Source organism: Gastrolobium bilobum, unplaced genomic scaffold, assembly GCF_033153095.1.
Source record: "Gastrolobium bilobum isolate Gb01-03AN ecotype WA unplaced genomic scaffold, APGP_CSIRO_Gbil_v1 utg54464, whole genome shotgun sequence".
In the NCBI taxonomy this organism is placed as follows: Eukaryota; Viridiplantae; Streptophyta; class Magnoliopsida; order Fabales; family Fabaceae; genus Gastrolobium; species Gastrolobium bilobum.
In genome coordinates this window covers 145,842-152,182 of record NW_026896005.1, presented here as the reverse complement: position 1 = coordinate 152,182, position 6,341 = coordinate 145,842, and the positions used below count along the sequence as shown (strand labels likewise).

The following is a 6,341-nucleotide window of genomic DNA, read 5'->3' as shown; positions in this document are numbered from 1 at the left end:
GCATGCAATCCAACACGTAAACATATCTGAATACTACCTCATCATATAACGTGCCTGAATACCCAAATGTACATGCATCAAAGCGACAGACATGTACAAAACATATACAGGCCATATACACAATAAAGGATCAATATCATGATCCATCAAATGCGAAAATACTAAAATACATCAAACACTCCAAAAAGGTAGTAGCCTACAGCCACTCAAAATCCAATCTGTCAACTGCCTCAGCCACGTGTCGTGTCCCTGCCTAGTGAGGACTCACCGGGAATCTGGGCACCTGAAAATATGTCCCCAAAGAGGGGTGAGATTACAAATCTTAATAAGCTCCAGGTTTATAGAGAATTCTCCATACCCCTGGCTCACTCCTGCATGAAAGTCAGATACAGAGTATACAAATACAACATATAACAGATATCATAACAGAACAGAGCATATATCCATATCATATCAGAGATGTGCGCCGTCATTCCCAAGGGAGGACCCCAAGCGGAAATCAACGCACGTGTTCCCGAGGGAGGACCCCAAAGCGGAACCAGACATATCAGAGGCGTACACCATCAGTCCCGAGGGAGGACCCCAAAGCGGACATCCGGGTACTATACAATCAATGGCCAGAGATTGTTACAGAAATCATATTACAGAAGTCATATCAGAGCAAAACATATCATGTTATCAAATAACTCTATATGAATGCATCTATACAAAGCATCTAAATCACAGTCATACAGTCCAACCATAGTTCACTAACCATGGTGGAGCACTCAAGCAGGAAAAGACTCCTTAAACATAGAGCTTACCTCTTGAAGCTTTACCAATACGCTTACTTGTGGAACAAGTTACTTTTATCGCTTCAAGAGATTTCCGATCCTTCTCAATCCCTAGGCACACCTAGAGAATAATTTACAATGCATCAATAAAATGATGCAATACCATAATTATTTCATAAGCATACATTTTATCGCTTATTTTCCTTTCTTTGCATTTTTGCCAATCCTATGCCAATACACAAGTCTAGACCTCTTTATAACTGTTGGTGTTCTTTAATTTAATCAACCATTCCCTTAGGAATTTTCAACATAAATCATGCTATTTTTCTTCAAAACTCATCACCTTTATACAATTTATTACAACACATTTTATTTAAAATAAAATGTACAAAATATATCCCTAAATACCCTATAGGTCGAATCCTACAAGGGGAATTTCCAAAGATCCTTCTCTTTTACAATACATTTTCGTTACTTCATTACAACTTGCAAACACCTAGGAATGCTTCCACTAAATTCCTATTTTGAGTTTAGACACCAAGTCCTTTTTACTTAGGCATTCTTACTAACTCATCCATTTTCACCCATTTCCAACACACTATACCTTCACAATACATAATATAATTTTTTTCCACAATAACTCCTACTCACTCCATGATGGCCGAAACCTAGGAGGAAGATGCAATAGGGCTTTTAAATTTTTATATCACATGTGGATGCTTACTCAAGACTATAACTTCCTAAACAACAATAATCCATCATAAATTTCACATTCTAACATCAATTATTTCCCAACAAAATATGCTCATCATTAACAAGACTCAAATCACCAAAAATATAACCATAGGGTTAGAGGTTTCTTACCTATAGTTGCCAACCCAAGCTCCAAGGAACAAAACCCAATCTTTTCTCACTCAAAAACCCCACTTTTCCACAATGATGAATAGTGTCACGAATTGGGGGTGAGGAATATTTCTCTCTACAAGCAAAACCAGCCCAAACAAAGCGGTGGAATGGATTCCTTGGTTGATTTCCTATGAATTTCGTGTATGGACTTAAGGATTTGGTTGAGTGTGGAGGGAGAAATCAAAGGAGAAAGAAAACTTGAAAACCTAGCCTTCCATGGAGGAGAGACTCGACCTTGAGGAGAGAGAGGGAAGGTGAGCTGATGTGAATAGTAACTTTTGGAAGGAAACTTAAGTTATAAGCACATGTGGCTTTCTCAATCGGATGTTTTTCTATCGCGTATTTTAACTTAACGGACCCGGAACTAACTTATATCTACGGAGATATTTTTATTTTTCTAAAATCATTTACATTAATTTTAATTTGTTACTAAACAATATTCATAATTCACAGTATGATTTTTGCACCGTTTTAACGAAATGCACTGTGAATCACTAACTGTACTTCGCTCACTTCTGAACTTAACTTATAAACTTATCATCTTCTTGGGCCTATTTTGACTTGCTTGGCATATATTGGACTTTCTTATTCTTATTTCATCAATTATTTATTTCTGGACTCTACCGGTTGCTTAAACAGCAGTACAAAATACCCGGTAGAAACACTATTCACGAGATTTTCACGGAAAGTGCCAGACTATACAATTTTTCGTTCTGAACTCATATTTGTCGTCAGAATTATCAAATTATGTCTCTAAAATTATTTTGCTCTTTTTAAGCTCTACCGGTTAATTCACAAAACTGTAAATTCTCCGGCAGAACGCACTGTTCATAACATAGTCATGATTACAGTCAAAATACTCGAAATCGCTCACTGAATCTAATTATGGCATTTAAATCCTTAAATTAAATCTCTAACTAAGATTTACCAGTTAGGGTCATTATATCCATGAATGTAAAGAACATCGAAATCCATATTTTGTAGCTCAAGTTATAACCAAACTACTGATACTAGAGCATTCTACGATAGCATTCATGTAGTAACTTTGAGCTCAATTTTATGAACTTATTGGTCCTAAATGAGCTCAAGAGTGAGGTGAATTGAGTTATGTGAAATTTTTGGATTTAAATCAATGTTAATTTTTCAATAATAACTTTGACCAATAACAAATAGATAATAAAAGTAATAATGTGGGAAAAACTCCTAAAGAAGGAAAAAAAATCCATGACTCCAATTTGAAGCGACAAAATGTGCGAGCATTGAGAAGGAAAATACAATATTTGGAGCGAGAACATGTGCAAGCATGGAGCAAAAAAATCCATGATTTGGAGAGATACCTTGTGTTGGGCATGATTTGGTCTGCGGAAGCGCTAAGACTATTGCATGTGGTTTGGAATGTATTAGATTGTCGTCATTTTAGTTTAATAGAAGCTTACCTCTTGTAGCGCAGATTTGAGATAATCCCCTTGTGCAAGTGTGGCTTCTCGAACCGGCTTGATTAGCGTTCCAACACGAATAACCACCTAGTTAAAGCTGGCTTATGGCATACCTTCACAACTGTCCTCAAAGGAAAATGGGGCTGGTGTATTGTCACTCACTCACTATTAAAACTAATCTTACTTCAGCAGCAACAACAACAACAACAACAGTTGCCTAGGGGATGATGACTAAAAGTGAGAATATATATGGTTACCAAGAAACCCTAGCCCTAAGTTTCTTGGACTCTAAGTTTCTTAGGCTCTTCTCTTACACTGAGTCCAATTGGGCTTTTAAACGAAAGAGCATAAACCCAACAATCTCTCACTTGCTCTTGAGTACAAACTTGATCTCAAAGCCCAAGATCATGTAACTCACTAGTCATCATCAACAGATAATGCCTCTTCCTTATCTCGAGCTAGCCTAAGGATCTACCATATGTTATTAATCAAGGCTCTTGATAATCAATAAATGATTATCCAGTTCAATGCTACTCCAATAAAATCCCAAACTTGTACTTCAAGATCAATAATACATATAACATGAATATGTATCGCCTATTTGTAGAATGTCGATAATTGACTGATGAGCTTTTTGTTACTCAATCAAATATTTATTCCCTTGATTATGATAGTTTCTCTAATGGATTACATGCACTCGCCAGTGTCTTCAATATCCAATTAGCGAAACATATCGAGAGAACATATTATAATAACCCACAATATTAAGTTTTGTGTAAATGGAATATATCACAAGTAATCATAAGATAATCATGGGACTAATGTGATAATATGAATAAGAATTCAATTTTTTCCAATCAAGTCAACTAGAGACAAAAAAGTAATTATGGAAAAATACAGGGGTCAAAGTGAAAATATGGAAAAGTTTAGGGGCTAATTTGCAAATAGGCAAAAGTTGACTTAAACTTAATTTTGATGTCATAATAAGGAAATTTGGGAAATTTCATGGGTTTTAAATGATGTCATTGATGAGTGATTATTTTTGTAGGTTAAGTTATACAGTAAAAAAAATTGAGGGATCTAGTTGCAATTTTTAATAACTACGGTCAAAAGTCAACTTTTTCTTAAGTTATAAGACTTAAGCAATTAGAAATCATTTCATTTCTTTCTTTCTTCTTCCTTGTACCTGCACCTTGTCATGACCACATGGTTGCTTTCTTCCAAAATTCTGCAACCTTATTTAGCCATTAAAACACCTAACTCCTTTGACAAAAGTTAGAGCTTACGATCCTAGGAACAAAACCCTATACTTAGTTCACCTTGAAAGGCCTTGGATGATGAGATTCCCATCCTTTATGGCTTCGGTTATTGTTCATTCAAGAGGTTTGGATGAGTGGGTTTTGATAGTTAAAAGCTTGGAGATTGAAGCTTTGGTGATTTGGAATACAACTAAGGTAAGAAACTGCAATTTAAATGGTTGAAATGTGAAGTTTGAATTTAGGTTTTCATGAGATTTTGAAGGATTTTTGGTTATGAAAAATCATGATAGGTTGTTATTTTTTGATGATGGGATATGTTCTTTTATGGTTTAGGAGTTAAATGGTCTATGTAGTGGTCATTGGTAGTATGAAAATTGGATGAACCATTAATGCTAGGATATGGCCTTCATGTGAAAAATGCATGCTAGATGTTTGTTTAATATGGTTTTGATGATGGTTAGTAGTCATTGGTAAGTGTAGTGTTAAATGGACCAGTTGATAGCTATTGAATAGCTTGAAAAGTTGATGAACTTCCTAAAGACATGTTTCTGCCATTGAGTGAAAACAGGTGTAGTAAGTTTGTTAAATTTCGAATGAAGCTTGGTAGCTAATTTTAGTGATATTCCAGGTGTTGTTAAGGTGTGAGAGCCTTGCTTTTAAATAGTAATCATGTTAAATCAATATTATGAACAATCTTGGATATTTGGGGATAAATGGTCATGATTTGTATTGGGCTTGAATTGACATGTTAATTACGATGAGAATTAGTCCTTAATGAAGGAAATATGATTAAAACCAACTTAATCACCATGTGTTAAATTTGATGAAGTAGTTAAAATGTTGAACTTTGCTATTTTAACACTTGAAATGGAATTCTCATGGTGTTGGTTATTTAGTTGATAACCTAGATTGTGAACAAGTGATATTGTGCTAAAAGATCAAGTTTTGGACAAGTTTTCTTGAAATACAAATAAAGTTGGAAAAGAAGCATCAATAGGTAAGCTCTTGGTTTAGAAGTTTTACTCCTCTTTGTTTGTTCCACCATGGTCCAATTGGATTATAGTTTTGATGTGTGTATGTTGTGATGAATGTTAGATAGTATAATTGCATTTATAGAGGATATGTATATGTGAAGCTTTGATATGAAATGATAAGACATATGTATATTTGATTATGTGATTTATGAATAAGATAAGTATATTTAATGATTTGATTTGTGGATATGTGATTCTCTGGCCAGTAGAATGTGTTATGGTTTGAGGGTTAAGGAACTATGTGGTCTTCTCTCAATTTATCTGAGTTAAGGAGGCAGGTAGACTTTTCTTAGATGTGTTTTGTAGAGTTAAGGAAATGTGTTGTTTTCTCTTAATTTGTTTGGGATTTAAAGAGCCAGGTGGTCCTTTGCATATTATGAGCTATATGATGTCTGATATACTTTGTATCTGACCTTTCATGCAGGAAGTGAACTCATGGGTGGAGATTGATCCATAAACCATGAGTTTACTGAGATGTTGAATCTCACCCTGTTTGGGTACATGTTTTAGGTACTCCAGCAGCAGTAGAGGGGCTCTCATAGGGCAAGAGGCCTACACAAGGTTAGGAACCTAGCTATGTTGGGGATTTGACATTTTAGATGATTGTATATATTTTGGGGAGCATGTAATATTATCATGCACTATTATAACGTTTGATATATGTATCTGAGAAATATTTGTATTTATGATGTTATGGTTGGTAATTAAGGCATGTGAAGCTTTTATGGCCTTATACACTTTTGAGGTTGATTTATATATGTATTTATGCCTAATATGTTAGATATTGTAAGTATTGGTACAGAGCCATTTTCTATATGAATCGATGGATGGATTGTAGGCCCATTGTTGTTAGACTATTTGTTATATGTTTGGACTGGTTTTCTGGTTTCAGTTACTATAAATAACATTGGAATCCTTGGATTCTCTATATTA

General features: G+C 34.8%; 1 long non-coding RNA gene across 1 annotated transcript; it reads left to right on the top strand.

Annotated features, from left to right (window-relative positions):
• Positions 1 to 4,309: 4,309 nt before the first annotated feature.
• On the top strand, positions 4,310 to 6,141 carry LOC133297251 (uncharacterized). The gene is made up of 2 exons (XR_009749616.1): positions 4,310 to 4,569; positions 5,833 to 6,141. It is a non-coding gene; the product is annotated as an uncharacterized LOC133297251 (long non-coding RNA).
• The last annotated feature ends 200 nt before the right edge of the window (positions 6,142 to 6,341 follow it).